Source organism: Podarcis vaucheri (genome assembly GCF_965113315.1).
Source record: "Podarcis vaucheri genome assembly, chromosome: 7".
Classification (NCBI taxonomy): domain Eukaryota; kingdom Metazoa; phylum Chordata; class Lepidosauria; order Squamata; family Lacertidae; genus Podarcis; species Podarcis vaucheri.
Window position 1 is genome coordinate 49,014,193 of NC_138765.1, and position 19,835 is coordinate 49,034,027.

At 42.5% G+C, this 19,835-nt stretch overlaps 1 long non-coding RNA gene across 1 annotated transcript in view; it reads right to left on the bottom strand.

Moving 5' to 3' along the window:
• Window positions 1-1,913: 1,913 nt before the first annotated feature.
• The window catches only part of LOC309537511, a 41,954-nt gene continuing 24,032 nt past the window's right edge, over window positions 1,914-19,835 (bottom strand). The window contains exons 4-5 of the long non-coding RNA XR_014221939.1: window positions 4,517-4,699; window positions 1,914-3,223 (exon numbers count right to left, since the gene is read on the bottom strand). This is a non-coding gene — a long non-coding RNA (uncharacterized lncRNA). The remainder of the gene's footprint in view (window positions 3,224-4,516; window positions 4,700-19,835) is intronic.

Here is a 19,835-nt window from a genome sequence, read left to right on the forward strand (position 1 = left end):
TATCTGGGAATCAAGTAGCATGCGTAAAATTCATGGTGGTGATTCTTAAATGAAGCCATTTTCATGCATTTGAAATGATGTCAAACTCTTATACAGGATTACACTAACTCATCTGCAACATGAAATATACAGCCAATACATTTTTTTAATATAGTTTAACATCTTCTTCTGGATTGCAATCCCTCCTTAGTTAGGTTTCCCAACCAACTCACCCGAAAGCAAGGCACAGATGAATAAAAGGTTATGGATTAATTCAGACAAATATATGAGAGAGCATCTTCTTCCACCACTGACTGACCTGTGCAATACATTAAGCAGAAGAGGTCTCGTGCATTGCCCTGGTCATAACAGAGACTAGAAGCATAGGAGCCAACTCCTATTGGCTGAGGTCCCTTCAGCTGCCCCATAAAATATTTGAGGAGGCTGATCCCCCCCCCCAAAAGGTTTCTGGGCATTGCCATTCAAATGGTGTCCACGCACCACATCTTGTGATTGATTATATGGCATGGGGCACCCCTGACTAGGAGGGTGATGGCATGAGATAGTAAATTCTTGGTGTTTGACCCACAACTGCTCACACCCTTCCAAGTGATTTTCAGTCTGCCCCCACTGTAGCAATATTTATGAAAAGGCTAAAGAGATTTTTATTTGGCCAGGCAATTGATCCATGAAGCAATTTTTTTTTTCTGGGGGGTGGGGCGGGGGGATTACAGATACAATGGTTGCTGCCTATCCTATTTGATTTGATTTTGTGGTTTTCGTGTTGTTTTACTGACATATTGTGGTTTTATTATTCTTGGTGTTCATTGTCCTGTGCTCCAGACTGGAGGAAGTTTGGGACAGAAAATATTCAATAAATCTATAAATCTCGAGTTAAGGTTGTTTGTGTTCCACAGTGCTTCTTCCAGAAGAAGTTCTATACTTGCCTGTAAATTTTGTCTGGGGTAGGTGACAGAAAATTCTACAATAGGTAGCATGTTGTTCGTAAACCTCCATTCATCTCACAACAGCACTCTTAAACTATTCTAACTGAAACTTTTCTCACATTGTAAATGACATAAACACATTATTGTGAGTTATAAAAGAGCCTGCATGGAGGAACGTTCCAAGATAGGTAAAGATTCTAAAGGGGATGATAAATCGATGGAGAAATGCACAGCACAGTGGAAATTGCTCTTCAGCAATTTGGACCAGAAGGCTAGAAAGATTTTACTCCAAGCAGAGACTTTTATAGCAGTATTAAAGCATGTCCAGCTGTCACTGGATGGCCCCGCTCCTTGTGGCCTCAAAGACAGAGATAACATAGCCTGCCAATTGTGTTAGGAGAGTTTTTCATCCTGAGGGCCACATTTGTCATGGGCAAACTCCCAGGGGCTGCGTGCCTGTGGTGGGTGGGGCCAGAGGAAAAACTGGGAGGAGCAACAGACTTGACTCTTTGTAGAGTAGGTCACGTGAAAGCCAGACGTTTCTACAGGCACATCACTTCAGCTGCAAGAGGCGCTACATAGTTCAAGGACATATTCCAGCCAGGGAAAAGCAATAAAAGAGGGCTGCAGAGGGACGTGGTATGGGGAGAATCCCAAGAGCCTTACAGAGAGGTTTAGAGGGCTGTATTTATCACAAACACCCCAGCCTGACATTCCTCTTCAGCCTTCCAAAGAATGGTTTCCAGTCCTAGCAAAGATTTCATTAAAACTTTGGCTAGGTCTCTAAAGATTATGCTTATTCCATGCTACTAGGTGCCAACATGGGAAGCAGGGGTGTAATACTGGCAACTTTCAAGATGTGTGTTGTTTTGTGTGATTGTGGGCATTTCCCTCCTAAGGCATAGATAGTATCGAAACAAGGTTTACTTTCTTTTTCTGTAGTATATACATTTTGAATACTTTTCCTCTTAAGTACACATTTTTGTGCATTTTTCAATGCATCCCCCCTAACATGAACACATTTTTGTGTCCATATTTACTTGAAACTGCAAGTTCCTGCATTTTCCCTGATACAAAACCATCCTTTATGCATGTAAGAGAGGGGGATATACAAGCCAGGAGGAATGAAAGGCTCGATGAGGGTGGGAACTGAACTGGCCCATGATCACAACGTAAGCCATTACAATCAGAAACAGAAGCACTAATCAATGGAGAAGCGGTTTTTGAAAACTCACAAAAGAGAAATAATCAAAACCATTAAAAACGCAATCACTTCCAACTGGCTGTGCCTCTGTTTGCCTTTCCTTCTCCCGTTGACCAGGTAGACTGTGCTGAGAGAAAGCAGGCAAGTCAACAGACAACAAGGAAGACCCACTCACTGATATCATCTTGCCCAAGTGTTCCCCAAAACCTGAATCTGGCACCAAATTAGACCCCTCCTCTGCTGCCTATCCACTTTTAACTGGCATATAACTCCAGCAGCATAAAAGCAATTTACTTTCCAGACACTGTGCTTGGCCATCTCATTGATTAGAGCTTCCTAATTATTTTCAAGTGATGTTTAATGGAAGAAAATACTTTCAGGATTAGATTTGTCTCATTAGCAACATGTAGCATTTCAATTAAGCCCATTCACTGTATCACCAACCATACATTTTTCTCAACCGCTGCTTCTCACTTCAGCCCTCCATTCCATTTTGACCAGCTTCTCATTGCTGTGCTTCTGTGCATTTTAATTGAAGGATTTCTTAAAGCTGGATGGTTTGACACATGTACTTTATGAGATTTTATAAAATAAAAATAAAAAATAGAGGGGAGAGAGAAAGAGATAAATGCTATTGGAAGCAAAGTGGAAAGAAAAGTCATCTGGAGGTGAGAATAGAAAAAACTGCAGGGGTACGAATGATGCACGGAGCTCTCTAAGGAAAGAAAATTTGTTCATGGTGCACTTCGCAGTGTGAATCATGCTGTTTTTCAGATAAGCTGCAAAATAAAGTTTAGCAGGGCATGTTGTTTTACAAGTTGATGATGATCTTTAGGGCCGTGTGAACTTTCAGTGCAAACAATCTTCTGGCTTTGATTTGAAAACCTTTCCTTTTATTTTGCTTCATTGTTGCATAAGATGTACTCCCACCTCTCATTTGGGGATTTATTTATTATTGTAACATACTCAAGGCCCTGCTTCTTTTCTGAACCCCCACTTTTTGCCCACAGACATTTTCCACACAGAATCTTCAATGCCAGCCCTCTTGTAGGCACACCCATCCACATGTTTTGCATCCTTCCACATAGAATGCCTGGAAGAAAATGAAAAGGAATACTTAAATAATTCCCAGGATGAGGTGTTCAATTTTGCAAGAAAATTAGATGTTTCCTCATTGTAATTTCGAATCCGCGCAACAGGGTGTGCTCCCGTTGCTCGGTCCCAGCGCCTGCCAACATAGCAGTTTGAAAGCATCCCCGGGTGCAAGTAGATAAATAGGGACCGCTTACTAGCGGGAAGGTAAACGGCATTTCCGTGTGCTGCACTGGCTCGCCAGATGCAGTTTGTCACGCTGGCCACGTGACCCAGAAGTGTCTGCGGACAGTGCTGTTCCCTGGCCTCTTAAGTGAGATGGGCGCACAACCCTAGAGTCGGACACTACTGGCCCGTACGGGCAGGGATACCTTTACCTTTTACACTGTAACTTATTTACATTCAAATTTTATTTTTGCTTCTCTAGGCTCAAATGTCCATTCAAGGTCACATACAATACATTGAAACCCATTATTATTTTTAATATTATTTATTATATTTGCCTATTGCTTTTTACAAAAATCTCAAAGCAACTTACAGATCATTCAAATAGAAAATCCACAACACAGAATAAAACACAATAATAAGGGTATTCATCCGCCAAGAATAAAAAGGGCAAATTCTACCCCACTAAAAATAAGGAACCAAAACACACATTGGGGACATAATATTCGAGAACTACAAAATAAGATTCGAAACAAGGTAATAAATTGCTGCTTATAATTATATAATGGAGAATGCAGGAAAGGGTGATGTGGGGAAGTCCAAAGATTATGAAAATATGATTTATGGATAATTTGATTTTAGATGTACTTTTTTCTTTATATTCTATGCTTACTTTCTAAATTTTCTCTGTTTCTTTTTGTTTTGTCGTATGGTGATGGTATTGTATATGTTTGTTGGTTTGTTTTTTGTTTAAAATATGCAATAAATATATTATAAAAACAAAAAAAAACAAAACACACATTGTGATTGCTAATTCCATTTTTAACATTGGATGTGTTAGGTCATTACCTTTCCTTCTGAAATGGTGGGTGTGTAGAGAGTACAAAAGAGAAAAACAACAGCTGTCAAGATTACAGCTAGAGTAGGTAGGAACATAGCAGTCATAGCTGTCAACGTTCCCCTTTTTTAAAGGGAAATTCCCTTATTCCGAATAGGATTCCTCGCAAGAAAAGGGAAAAGTTGCCAGCTATGATAGCAGTGATCACTGATCCATTAGGGCAAGTGGGGTGCTTCCCCACCAACATCAGTCTTCCCTCAGCCAACCCCCAGCCCATGCCTTGTTACTTACATCCAGTCCAGGTGGTGACACCGGCTGTCAGATCCCTCCTCCTTAAGTCTCAAAGTTGCAATTAGGCAGGTGTATGGAGAGAAAGAAACAGAATTGTTTGGTTCTGCCTATCAATCACTCTGGATTCACTTCCTGTTGACTTCATTATCTTCTGTCTTACCAGCCTCAGTGGACACCAGCCACCTGTGGAACATAGGAATCTGCCTTATACCAAGTTAGCCAATTGGTCCCTATAGCTCAGTGTTGTCTAGATTGACCCGCAGCAGCCCCCCAGGGTTTCACACCGGGATATGTCACTGAAAACTGAACCTGGGACCTTCTGTATGCAAAGTAGATGCTTTACCATTGAGCCACACCCTTTCTCTGTAGTAAACTATGCCTATTTGAGAACATAAGTGCAAAAACTATGCATATCAAGTTACTAGAGCTACCTCTTTATTTTTAACAGTTCTAAAAATTTTTTTTTACTAGCATCCAAGTGTCAGTGCAAACAATAAATATTGCAGACGGCTAAATGATTCACATGGGCTCAGCGTTCTCTTGAAGACAGCAGCTCATGCCTACGAAATAATTCCAATGCTGCCTGTGTGTATTCTAAAGCCAAGGAAAATGGAGTTTAAGCCTCCATTTTGGCTCCTCTCCAGGTTTCCAATATCAAATAACTTGAGTTCAGTTTAATGCTATGCTTTCAGGATTACCTCAGGATATTTGATTTAATGGCAAACTTCTCGGGCACAACTCTCTGTCGTCTTTCTTTCTTTTCTTTTCTTTCTTTCTTTTTTTTTTTGGAAAGGAGAAAGTTAGGAGGACCTATTTTATTTTTAATTAATTTTATGGGGTATCATGTTCAAGGTCTTGCACCTTGGTAGCTTTCCATGTATTCATAAGTGTTGTGCTTTAAATGGTCTCCATAGTGAATCATTTACTGACTTTCCCTCCATTGTCTTCTCTTTCTGTTAATTCTTTGGCACAACCTTGAAGGTTACAAACTTCCTTTTTGTGTGCATCTGTGTCTTTTGTCAAAGTCTACTAATGCGATGGAACATGACGCATCAGTGCATTCATTAAAGCCACAGAGCAAACTCAAGGTTTCTTTCCCTTCCTGTTATGGTTAACAAGGTACTCTATGTTGCATTTTGATCTTGCTCATCTCTTGCCCTGCCCCTTGGCCATTGTGATTAGTGCAGAAAACACAATCCAGAATCGATCATTTGCAGTTTGCCTTATAGTGCTGGGGTCCCAGGGTCACATTTCCTTCTGTGCAACCACCTGAGGGCCAAATATACCAGCATCCAGAGGTAACAGTGGCTGGAGCAACCAATGTATGTTTTGCCACTGCACAGTAGGGTAGGTTCTAGACACACACCCCTCTCTGCGCTCTATCTAGGCAAGCAAGAGGCATTATCATAGTTCAATGACACATCCCAGCCAAACAAAAGCAGCAAAGAAGCGTGTGAATCAGGGCCAATGCGGGTGTGGCTGGTGAGAGGGTGTGCAAGGAGAGTCCCAAGGGCCAGAAAGAGAAGCTTGGGGATCGCATTTGGCCCTCAGGCGTGAGCTTCTCCACCCTTACTTTTGTAAATAAATTACTAATGGAAGCTGCCCTGTGCTGGGTGAGACCATTGGTAATTCTAGCGCCCTATTGCCTACAGTGCCTCTCTCCAGGGTTTGCAACTGGAGTCTTTCCCTGTGCCCAAGGTTCCTTTCGGACCTTATACACTCAGGTTTTATTGTCAACAACTGAGCTGAGGTCCCTCCTTACATAACCAGCAGCCCTTTCTTCAGTTACACTGAGTCAAATGGCTCAGTGTAGCTCAGGAAAGGGCTGGCCATGTAAGTCAGATGGCTCAGGTGGTGAACTGTGGGGGGCAGAAGATTGCTTGCCTCTAGAACTAGCCGCTGGACAACCCATCCACCTTATCATTACTTCTATCACTCACCCCCTACTCTTCTTCTTCTTGCTGCTCCCTCTTTTCTCCTTCACTCTGAGGAAAGGGTGTGATCTATTATGGGATTGGTCACCAAGAGAATCCCATGTGCCATCCTCACTTCCCTGTGGTGGCAGCAAGTTACTTTAAAAAAAAAAACTTGTTACAGGGGCAGGGAATAAAAGAAGCAGTGGTTGAAGAGGAGGATGAAGAGGGAAAGTAGAAGTGTCAGGGAGGAGGAGAAAGTCGTGGAGAGCAGGGGGAGGTGGCATAGTCTACTCAACTTAGATGGCGCCACGTACGACACCAGCTCTGCTTTCTCCAATATGCACTAGATGTCTGCCGTGCATTTTAATCAACCAATTAATATGTTACAAGTCAGAAAAGTTTACATCAAAGTTTACAGGGATGAGAACCTGTGAGTCTTCAGATGTTGCTGAATTACAATTCCTGATCATTGGCCATGCTGGCTGGGACTGATGGGAATTGGAGTCTAGCTGCTTCTGAGGGGCCAAAGCTTCCTCATTCCTGGCTTTATACGATTTGCAATTCCCAGAGTGGGAATTGTAGCTTTGTTAGGACAATAGGGGTCTCCCAACAACTGTCAGCACCTTTAACTCCAATTCCCAGGCTTCTTTGGGAGGAAGCCGTGCCTGTACAATCATACCGCTTTAAATGCATAGCGCAGATGGTGCCTAAGTTTATATAGTTGCCTTTTTTATTGCATTCCTCCATGCACACCTGGTATGTATTTGCCAGATTGGAAGTCAATCACATATGGAAATACATACCCTCTTCTGTTCATAACTTTTCAGGAGAGAGGTTTTGGGCTTCCAATACGCAGAGAAAGCAGAGCACCAGCTGTGTGTGTGTGTGTGTGTGTGTGTGTGTGTGTGTGTTCCTAGCCTGCTTTTCCTTCTTGTTCTCCTTTTGATAGGGTGCTGCAAAATTTATAAGCCGTATATGAGGCTATGTTAAGGGTTTCCTCTGTAGTTTATGATTCTATTACAATTGAGACTTCACATACGCCATAATCCTCTATTTGATAGACTTGGCCAGCTGTACACCTTAATCAAAGAGGCATATATGACATTCAGGAGTGTGCTTAGAATTTGAGCGCAGTGGTTGGGGGACAGAGACAAAGAAAAAAAAGCTGGAGATTTGAAGACTGCATCAGCAATAAAATACTGAAACAATAGGACTCTGGCGATGTTCTGTCAGGGTTAAAATGATATGTGAAAGAAGCACCTGGCTTGACAGTACATGTGAAAAGGATCTAGGAGTCTTAGTAGACCACAAACTTAACATGAGTCAACAGCATAATGCAGCAGGAAGAAAACGGTAATACTATTCTTGGTCGTATCAACAGAAGTATAGTGTACAGATCAGTGGAAGTAATACCACCACTCTAGAGTGCCTTGGTCAGACCACACTTGGAACAATGTGTCCAGTTCTGAGCATTACAGTTTAAGAAGGATATTGACAAACTGGAACATGTGCAGAGGAGGGCAACCAAGATGATCAAGGGTTTGGAAACCATGCCTTATGAGCAACAGTCAAGGGAGTAGGATATGTTTAGCCTGGAGTAGAGAAGACTGAGAGGTGATATGCTAGCCCCCTTCAAAGATCTGAAGGGCTGTCATGTGGAAGATGGATCAAGCTGTTCTTTTCCTGCTCCAAGAGTGTAGGACCTGAACCAATGAATTCAAATGACAAGAAAGGAGGTTCTGACTAAACATTAGAACTTTTAGATGGTAAGATATGTTCTACGGTGGAATAAGCTGTCTCGGAAGGTAGTAGAGACTTCTTCACTGATAGCTTTTAAATGGAGGTTGGATTGCCATCTGACAGTGACATTAGCAAGGGGGTGGAGTATGATAGCTGTATATACAACAATAGACTCATAGAAATGTAGAGTTGGGTGGAATCCTGAAGGTCATCTAGGCAAAGCATGTCTTTCTAACTGCTCATAGATCAACCATTTAATTATCTGTTCTGGGACATTACCTGGCATCGACATCAAGCTGAGTGGTCAGTTGTTACCTGAGTCTTCTCTCCCCACCACCACCTTTTTGAAAATGGGCACAATATTTGCTCAACTACAGACTGCAGGGACCTCGCTTGTTCTTCTAAAATTCTTGCAACAACTCTGTGAGGCAGGTTAGACAGAGTAGCCCAAAGTCACTCAGTTAGCTTCATGGCTGAGTGGGGATTTGAACCCTGGTGTCCCAGATCCTAGTCTGACCCTCACACCTAGGAGTTGGGAACTGTTGGCCCACCAAACGTTGTTGGACTATGTCTCCCATCAGCCCCAGCATGCATGGCCAATGGCCAATGGGCATGGGGTGTTGGGAGCTGTAGCTCAGGAACACCTGTAGGGTCAAAGGTTCCCTACATCTTCTCTAACCACTACACACACTGGCTATTGACCGGAATACATCAGATTGAACATGCAGAAATTGGGTGGCTGTGAATCCCATGTTACAAAGAGCAGTGTTTTGTTTGATGGGGTCAGAGGACAAAGATCTATTTGACAGAGCCCTCTATTTGAAGTATTGTCTGCTCCAAGTCCAATTTAAAGATAAGCAACTCTCAGAAAGGAGAGCATTTGCTTTGAATTTTCCCACCAACAGCTAGCAACTGGACAGCAAACATAGCAGGCACAAAGGTCAGGGGGCCACAGTCTTCTCCAGTATGACAAGATGTTTTATATTTCTAACAAAATTGTAGCTGCAATTTCTAAGCTTACATCTGTATATGAGAATATGCAAATTTTAGGCAAATTATTGCCCTCTCTCTTGATGATGTGTAAATGTCCACCTTGTATGACAAAGGGGCCCTGCTCTCCCTTTAAGGTACTCAGATTCTCATGCAATTTAGGGCATGAGTTGGTTGGTTGATTTGGCACCTCACTGCTGCAACTGGCACCTACATTTATGCTTTGGAAGGCTGCCGAGGCGATACTTTAGCCAGGAACTGAAACGTGTGGGTCAGTGGCTCTCTGCCTAATGCAGCCTCACTTTATTAGTGCACTGTAAAAATGACTGGGGTCATTCTGTTAAAAAAAAAAAAAGCCCAAATTGATACCAAGTTTATTTTCTCCCGGAAACTGCTATAAAACACATAAAACAATGTGAAATAAATCTATCCTTTCCTGCAAAGCAGTATGTTGCTTTTTGAACGCCAGCTTTATGTAGCAACATGACATCTACTCATCAACAATATTTTAGGAGCTCGTTGAAATAATGAAATAGCTTCCATTAGATCCATTAAATTTTTTATAAATTATACCTGCAGTTTGGTCCATTAAAGTGAGAAGTGATGAGTTGCTCTTAGAATATCAGTTAGACCTTCCCAGAGAACATTTAATTATTCCATTCAAAAGTTTGTTTATTTTATTTTTATTTTTATTATTTTGCATAGCTCTGTATACTTCTACTTAGTTCTTTAATCTGAATGAGTGTGGCTCTTTCTTATAAACCTTTGAGCAACCTTTTATCTCTTGAAGGCCACATTAAGGGAAAACCTGCCACGGGCCCCATGGCAACAGTCGTGACATGATAGCAGGAGACAGAACCTAAGATGACAGATGTGTTCTGGATTAGGAGTAGGATTGCAGAGGCAACCCTTCATGGGCTATGCAGTCAGAGACGGTGAGACTCAGTTTGCACAAACTATGGTTTAGCATGACTATGTGAGTTCCCAGAGAGGCTGCTGAGTCCCTCCCACAGTCCTTCAGCTGCTGCACCAACCAGGGTTATGTCACGGTTTGGCTCAACCCATCATCTCCTCCAGACAAACCATATGCTGTAATCTAAGAACAAACTTTCAGATTTTTGGACCCATCGCCACCAGCCAACGTGGCCAATGATCAGGTATGATGGGGGTTGTAGTCCAAAACACCAGGTTAGGAAAGTTTGGCCTATGGTGATCCATTCCAACCTTCTCCTTTCAGGGACTGGCTGGGTGAGAAACAGTGGCCTGTCCAAGCACCCTCCAGGCACGACTCAGAGAAAGAAGACTTAGACCCAGGAGAGTGGTAGTAGGATGCTGGAGACCAGTAGGAGGAGGGAACAAGCTGGGAGGTGGTAGAAGCAGGAAGCATGAGTGAGCATGGGGAGTCAGAAGAAGAAAGCCATTCAAGGACAGTGGGGTTGCTGAGGGTCTCATTGTGAGCACAGACTCTGAAAGAGAGGACAGAGAGGAGCCAGGGACTATTTCAGTTTCACAGCAATGGGCTGGTCACTCTAGAGCAGGAATTCTCAACCTGTGGGTCCCCAGATGTTGTTGGACTACAACTCCCATCATCCCTGAGCTCTGGCCTTGCTAGCTAGGGGTGATGGGAGTTGTCGTCCAACAACATCTGGGGACCCACAGGTTGAGAAAGGCTGCTCTAGAGTGAGCTCTCCTCCCCTCACACTGAGAACACGAAGAGCATTGCACATTGCTAAGCAATGAACCAGACATGCCCAGAGGGGGGTCCCTCCTTCCCTCTGTAGCTTACACCTGCCTGCGAGGTTTAGTCTATTTGAACTCTGTTGTGATATGACTTTTTTAAATGAAAAAGTTGGTTGTACTTTGAGTCTCAATCTTCCCTCTGACCTGTGCCTTCCTCACAGCCCTGACATCTCCCCTCTTACCAACCCAGGAAAATGCTGAAGAAATGGACCAAGAGTACATCCATCCACTTTACCTAGCCTTAAATTTCCATTTCCACAAGTTTGTTTCAATACATCCAAGTGAACAAATAGGGTAATTATAATCTATTAAGAAATGTGCTTGCAAAACATTATTGGCTAATTCATTTTTCTTTTCTTTTTTATAGGCAATCCAGTGAGAAACTAGAAATAATTTAATATATTATTGTAAGGTTAGTCGCACTCCCATAAACAGTTGTACAGAAGACTGCAAAATCAATTGCAGAAATAAACGCATTTGCAATTAAAATTTAGAAGAGTATGTAAAACAAGCTCTTTTACTCCCCACAACTCTTTAAATCAAACTGACTCACGCTATGGGTAAGGAGAGAAACCTTCATTTATCCTCAATGGTGGGTTTGGCCTCAGATATGTTATTCCCCGGCCCACCCCCCTGCCTAGGTAGAGTCTGGGGAAAGTCTGAGGGAAATGCTATTTTTGCATGTTTCAATCATCCTTTAGAATATGGTAGTTAATGAAGTGCCCTCCACATGTTGCTGAACTCCCATAAAGTCCAGCCAGGGTTGGATGAATTTCTCAATTTCAGTTTGTCTGAGTCCACATTTTTCGAATATTCAGTTACCTATATTCTCACACCAGTTAGCTTTAACAAACAAACCAGTCCTCTTGACAATTTAGCAGCATTTTATGTGAATTTCTTCTGTCAACATTTTTATATGCAATTCCCAGTAACATACACATTTTTGCAAAGTACTTTCCTACAATAGAATGCATTTTAGTATGTTATTTTCACCACTATGTGCATTTTATACCCTTTTTTCTTTTTAAGCACTGCTTGGATGGCCAACTGAATTGCAAAATTTGGCAAAGTGCAAATTTTGAAGGATGTCTGTGCATTGTCTCACGAAGTGAAAATTAGATATGTTAACCTTTACAAGTGAAGTAAATTGAATCCACCACCCACATTCCTAAGCCCAGACAGCATGGTCAATCATCAGAGCTGATGGGAGTTGTAGTCCACATCATCTGCAGCAGCTCTAACTGCTTTAGAAAATCTGATGACCCTTGGGGTCCCTTGCAACTCTACACTTCTGTGATTCTTGGTCTTCATGACTGATATCTTTTTTAAAAATTCTCACCTTAGTTAGCTTAAACACAGCAGAGTTGTTGTGGAATAGAGGAGTACTCAAGCCGCAATGCCAAGGGCTACTGTTGCTGATTCATGAGCTCTGGGACTGGGATCAAGCTTGAGGAGATACACAGGGGAACCAATTGAACTGCTGTTTTTCCTTAGCAGCTTGTTGGACCAGGCCAACCCTTCCCCCAATTCCCTTTGAATTCCCCCCAATAAGTTTCCAGCAAAGAGGAGGTGGTACTTATCAATGAGAATGCCTGGAAGAGAAAGTTGCCACTGTAATTTTAAAAAAGTGTCAATCACGTCAAGCTTCTATTCTCTCCAGGATAAACACAGATCTATCAGAATAATGGTGGGTTTGGTATTTTGTCTGCTGTGTTTACAGAGTACATGTGTCATTCTTAGCTTATCTGATAAAGGTTACTGCTAGGAACAAGGTTAGCTGTCCAGAGACAGAGGGAAGAGTTATGCTGAAAATAGAACAAGTGAAAAATTAGAATTCATAATAAGTCTCATTATTGTGACAATGATATTTTTTTTATTCGTACATCTTTTTAGGTTGATACTTTTCATAGCATAAAACCACTTCTGACTGAAAAAGAAAACTCTGATTACAAGAAAGTACAAGTCTTGAACCAAAGCTCAAAATTACTCAGATTAAAATGTTCCTCAAACAAGCCTATTTCAAAACTCCTATGGGGTCAAAAATCTCTATTTGCTGCATTATTTTACTGTCTATTGCAATCCTTTGACACACACACACAATTTTAAAAGCCTTTAAAAGCTTTTATTTCTTCCCCCTTTAAATCTGAGCCATGTAGTCTTTTAAACACTATTCTGTGCAAAAAATATCTACCAGTTTTTTCAAGTTCTACAGACAGAAGTCAAGGCTAAAGTCAATACAACCTATTTAATCATTATGAATCTATTTGTTACATTTCTATCCCAATTTTTCTCCAAGGAGTTCAAGGTGGCTTACATGTGTCTACCCCTCATTGTTTGACCCCACAACAACGCTTTGAGGTAGGATAGGTTGAGTCACTAACTGGCCACAAGTAATTCAATGAGCTTCATGGCTGAGGATTTGAACCCAGGTCTCCCAAGTCCTAGTCTGACACACTAACCACTATGCCACGCTGGCTTTCTACACTTAGGGAGACTCACAGGAGTGTTATTCATATGACAAGTTGAACTGCTGATTAAAAAATACTTGCAACTTAAGGGATATAGGTGGCACTGAGGAAAAGATGCTGCAATACAGAGTGCTTTGTTTCCATGTGTCTGCCAGCCAGCCATGCCTTCTTTCAGGATACTCCAATCCATTCCTCCCTAGTTTACCACCACCACTCCAAAACCGTTCTTTGCCAAATGTGCATGTTCAGTTCTCACTGGGCTCAGTTTTGGTCCACCCCTTCCCCACCAGCAAAGAATGTTTGTACTTTGTCAAATCCCCCAAGTTTGTGATTATCTTTCATTTGTGTGTAGATGATATCATTTTGGCAACATAACTATCCACGTTTCGTTAATGTGTCTGCTATTAGCATATGAGTTTTACACAGGAAGAGTGCAAATGTGCACGCAGACATACAAAGTTTACAGAGTCCCTGATGAGCCATCTTGCCTGGCTGATGGGGGGCAGGACTGCCTTTCAACAACTCTATGATGTAGGTCATTATTACTATCTTATTCTACAGGTGGAAGTCAGAAGCTGAGAAATAGTGCCTTGCCAAAGGCAACTTAGCAAGTTCTTGCCAGAGGTAAGAGAAATGAACCCAGGACACATTTCAGCTCATAGCAGACGACTCTTTGTGTACAGCTGCTGTAGAACTCTACAGCAGTTAAAATAGTACAAAAAAGAAGTATAATGGAAATCTCTCTGCTAATATACTAACATTAGGAGTTTAGGATGCAATGTAATTTTAAAGATAAAATTTAAAGTACTGGATTTATGGCATATATGACTGAGTACTTCTGGGTTTTGTGTCATTAACAGCCAATCTATATTATGCTCAGTTGCATAATACAAACATCCTTGGGACTATACCATTTCAGGTTGTAGGACTGCATAATTAAATGTTCTTCCACATCAAAACCACACAGAGGTAGCCTGACTGGGAGAAGGTTCTAGGCTCCTTTTCCTCCATGACCTGCTGTAGTTTCTACACTCAGAAACGGGTTTTCCCCCCAATGTGGGGGCATGGTGGTTCAAAATTCAGTGCCCTATCTTCAGTTTGAAACTATAGAGCCTTACGAACTCTCTACTGCATTATTTATCTGGACACGAAGATTGACTTTGTATACACCATCCATGAGCACAACCTCATAAGCAACAATGACACCCCAATGTGATGAGAGCACCAGGAGATATAGATTGTAGGCTATATATAGAATGCAAATACATTTAAGCACTCTTGCCAGTTTTCCTTTGTCCTTACTGTGCAAAGACAAGAAAAGGCACGGCTTGCACCACCCCTTTCCTATAGCCTCTGTGCTAACAAATAACTGTGAGGGTTGGCTAATGCAAACTACTGCAGCAATGGAGCCTTAGAAACCATGGATGCCATCCGGCGATAATGCCACATCTATATGGTTCAGTAAGGCCAGTTCCTGGGATTTATGCAAACCCTTTTGAAATGAAAGTAGGAGTAGCTGTTGGCTTGTGTTTCATGTTACGTTAGTGTTATAGGTATATCACAGCAGCAGCAGCAGCCCACTCATATATGCTACTCCACAACCTCCAACCAGTAGTGAAATCACAGGACGACTTTGGAGCCACAGCTCTAATCCTAGCCATGTCTGTGGATAAATAGATCTTAATTCTAAGGGGCTTACCCCCACTGGCGGAGGAAGAGGGGGCGGGGGGAGCACACCACCCCCAGCAGCACGATCCCGGTGGGGTTCCATTGCAGCTGCCCCCCACCCCGCACTGGGTGCCCCACCCCCAGGACATGCACCACGCCCCTTTGGGTGGTGCACCCCACCCTTGGGCCATGCGCCAGCCCCGCCCCTGCCTGCTCTCCGCCCCAGGTGCCAGAGCATGAAGCTCCGCCACTGCTTACCTCCAGTTTAGTGGGGTCAGGATTGTAGCCTCCTCCTTTCTTTTTAAGAAGTCAAAACAATCCTTTACCATCTTTTCGAATCCACCCCTCCCGAAAAGACGATATTGGGGGAGAATTTTCATCATCTCATCTACAAGCGCGGGGAAAAAATATCCAGTCCAGCGCTAACATGAATGGCCTTAACATGAGCTCATTTAAAACATTTGGTACAGCTGGATGGAGGGGAAGGAGACACAGCTCACCAGACTTCTGTTTTGCTATGTCTGTTGCTGGGACTGCAAAACCAGAAGGTGCATCAGGCACTTGTGGGAGATCTTTATCTCTCCACCCGAGTCTCCTGTTTTAATAACTCTATTGTTTCATTGCACATTTTGCCTATAGATACTCATACATAAATGTTTCCTTATACAATTGTGTATTTTAGCTACAGAAGTTCATATTTCACTGCTGCTGTGACTTTATACTTGCAAACCGTTTAGAGGCCTATTTGGGTAGGAAGCGCTATGCGAATTAGTAAATAATAAATATGTATAGTGGTTCATGTGTTGTCTGGTGTACTGGAATTTATGCAATTCGTTCTTTTCCATTGTTTTTAATGCAGTTCCTAAAACTATTTCTGCAGAGAGGGCTAGTGGTGGATGTTCCAGTCGAAGAAGCAATTGGTAAATATTTCAGCACCGGTGTCTTGCTAGTTAAAAGTGCTGCAGAGGCAAATAGCCATCAGAAGTGACATGAAGGCAATGGAATCAATCAGGCTTACTACCCTAGGCAAGCTCAGAGGCAGTGCCAGTGATCTGAGCTGAAACAATGAAGTTTTGTGACTAGAATATTACTGATTTAAACTGCCCAGGGAGCTCTTGTGGGCTTCTGTTGCCAGTAATCCAATATAAGTTTTACTGGCTCATTACTGCCAATTAGATTAGCCTTTTACTTTAAATAAATTATTGAGAGCTGACAGTGAACAATGCAAACTTTTACAAAGTGGAGCATTAATTAGGTGTCTCACTCTTTGTAAACCTCTCATTTTGAAGGGGGCTCAAATAGTCCCATTTTCTCTCATTTCAGAAAAGCATTGCAGTAACAACACAATCACTGTTATAGAAGAAGAAAACCATTTGATTTAAGTTACTCTTTCAAATTGCCTCTTCTTGCTTAAAACTCCTCTTTGGGAATGTAGGATGGACTAAACTGGCCGGGGGGGGGGTTTAAAAGGTTATGTCATGTTAGCTTAGGTTCTAAATAGATGCACACATTCTTAAATCAAATGTTGTTCTTTTTTAAAATGTCTCTTGGGAAACTGGTCATGCCAAGTTGGGCATGACAAATCTATTCTTTACGGAAACTGTATTTTGTAATGTTGGTAGTGCCATCTCTCTCACACTCGCTCCCCCACTAAGGGTCAAACTATTCATTATTCTTTGGGAGTGTCTTTGTGGTATAGCATAAAGAAAGTTCTGTGTTCAAAACTTCTCAGTAGCAAGTGATGTGACAGACTTCTGACTTAGACCATTGCTTGTTTTATTGGGGCTTGGGTTATTCAACGAAAGAGGTCAATTGAGTAGGGGAAACTCAGGTCCAGTCAGGTTAGTCCACGTATGTCATGTTAAGTTCTGGCCAAGACAAATGGGTTCCTGTCAGGGAACTGACATCGGAGCCAGAGGCGGAGGCGAGGCTCTCAAACGATGCTGGAGTAGGGCCCAGCAGGGGGAGAGGCGGCTCACCAGCTGGGGAAGGAAATCAGCGTAACACCAGGGATAAAGGGGGGCAGATGGGGGAATCGGCGAGGGGGCTCCAGGACTCCTCGCCGGAGAGCAGCAAGGAGAGCACGGGTCCTCTACTACCCACGCCCTCCCTGCGCAGAAGACTTCCGCACAGGGAGAGTAGGAGGAGACTTGGAGTCAAACAACTTTTATGCTGGAAAAGGTTTAAGAAACGCCCACTGACGGATTCTGCCAGCGACTGAACAGCCACGAAGTGTAGGGCTGTCCAGACAGAAAAGGTTTAACAAGGCAAACTAGCCAGGAGTGGCACCAACTTGCGCACGAGTAACCCCTACATTTATTACAGTTCCCTACAGCAGATTCTGATGAGCTGCAATCAGGACCCTAGACAGCTCCAAAGCATCCTATTAGCTGAGCTGTAGAAATATATGTTTATAATATATTGAAAATCAATTTTAAAAATTTTATTTAAAAACAAAAAAAAAAAGTTTGGTGCCTCAGGTAGAGCTTGACCTTCCAGTTACTCAACCTCCCCGGGACTCACTACCATCTTTAAAGGGCCTATGGCGGATCCTGCAGTCGTATGCTCCTGCATGGCTGTGGAGCAGAAGAAGCTACAAGTAAGTTCTCCCCCAGAATCAGAGGACCATGGGACAGCTACATCCTCAGACTAGGATAGTGTAAAAGGGGATGGTGAAGGTTCCTTCCAGAGAGGGGGACCCGTAATTCTTCCAGATTTGAATTCTATTTGAAGCAATGCTGGGACTTGGATGCAAGGGACATGACATTAGAGAGCCACTGGTAGCTGGATAAATAGTCTCATCTACTTTGCATGCAGAAACCCCAAGGTTCAATCCATGGCATCTCCAGGTAGGGCTTGGAGAGAATGCTGGCTCAATTGCTGCATAGCCACTGCCAGTCAGACAATATTGAGCTAGATGGACCAATGATCTGACTCACAATAAGGCAGCTTCCTGTGTCCCTATGTTGCATGATTTATTTATTAATATTTTTTTTTAAAAAAAAAAAGCAAAGTAACATGTAAACTAATCTGGAGACAAAGTTCTTTTGCACTTTTTAAAATGCAATTTTATTTCCATGAGCGACTTGGGGCGGGGGGGGGGGAAGGTGAGTTATAAATTTGAAAAAGCAAATACATGTTCCTTAAAATCACTTCTTCCTACCGTATACCATCCCATCACCTATGCTGAAAGCAAATCCCAAAAACTTGGATAGGGTGTTTCCCCCCTTTTTCTCTCTCTCTCTCTCTCTCCCTCCCTCCACCCCCATCTCTCTCTCTCTCACACACACACACAAAATTTTAAGCTCTCAATTAATACACTTCTAGGCTGCAAATCTTATCATGCTTATCTTAATTAACCTGCAAAAAAAAAACCTTGCAAAGATCTTTGTTTTAGATCATCTAACAGTTCAGCTCTTGAATTGCTTATCCAGCACGTCCAAGTTCGTATAAGATTCTTTAGCAAAGAATTCACTGCTTTGTAAAACTACAGGTAACACTAACTTGTGCATCAGCAAAATGTGGTGATGAATACTTGTTATGCTGCTTTGATTTAAGTGGATATTTTATGTACACATTCATGTTTTAATGTCCTTTCTCCTGGCTGGAATCTTCAGGAGCAGATGAGGTGGGGGGAAGTCACATACAATTTGCAAAAGTCCCCCACATCAATATGATCCATATTTTCAAGCTTAACACAGTGAGGTTTTGTTTTTGTTTTTCATTTTTTAAGCAGAATAAAAAGTTAGAGGAACAACAACTTCCCACCCCTGCAAATAATCCCTAAAGGTATAAAGTCTGCTGACGTTTTACATGCCAGGCCACAGCCACTAGAGGATTCCTATAAAAAGTGTTTATATGTTTTCTTTGTCATTCCCATAATTATGAACTCCAGAGCCTGCAAGTCACTCACCAGGGGATGCTATAGACTGTCTGCCTGCAAGGAGTCATTTTTTAAAAGTTGGGTTTAGGCTGGGAAAAGTTTAATAATGACTCATTAAAGTGGGGTTATAAAACGGAGGTGGTAAGAGAGCAGTAAAGCACAAGTAGGAGGAAAATAATGGGAGTGTGATGAAGAGCTACATTGCAGTGCAGAGTAGATTGGGTACTTTAAGGCTCATTCCAGTTGTTTACTGAGGAAGTTTTTTTATTTTTTTAAAAAATCACTGTTAATTGCAGATGGATGCAGAGTGCATAAGTAACAGTGGTTGTGCTGAGGTGTGTATGTTTGTAGATAATTACTTCCAGTATTGCACTGTCACATATAGAAATTATATACTCTTTCCAGCCCATGGTCAACCACCCTTCCAAGGGTCACATGCCAGCAGGGGCCAATTTATATGCAGTTACACAATCTTTCTCTCTCTCTTTCTCTCATGAACATACAGCAAACACAGACATACACACAATCAACATTTCCAGCTCTCTCCATTGGGGGGCAGTGGTGTGGGCATAAAGCGTGTTCTCCTTCATGGAGAGCACCTGTTGCAGTGGGGTTTACCAGGCCACCCCTCTGTTGCCAGGCAGGATTCCTATTGGCTGGCTGGGTTGCTGGGGTAAATTCTATGTTGCAATTTGGTGGGAGGGATCGGATGTTTTAAATCCTGTGCTCGCAGCCTGAGTGTTCTCTTTCGCTGTGAGCTACGGAACACCCACCAACCCGCCCAAATTTAATGGGTTTGCGTTGTCCTTGCTATGCCTGTCATGGGGTCGTCTGCCATTGCGGCAGGTGCCTGGTAGGAATTTTGTCCATCTGGCCAATTGGCTATGCCATTTGGTTTTTGCCTACTGCGTAAC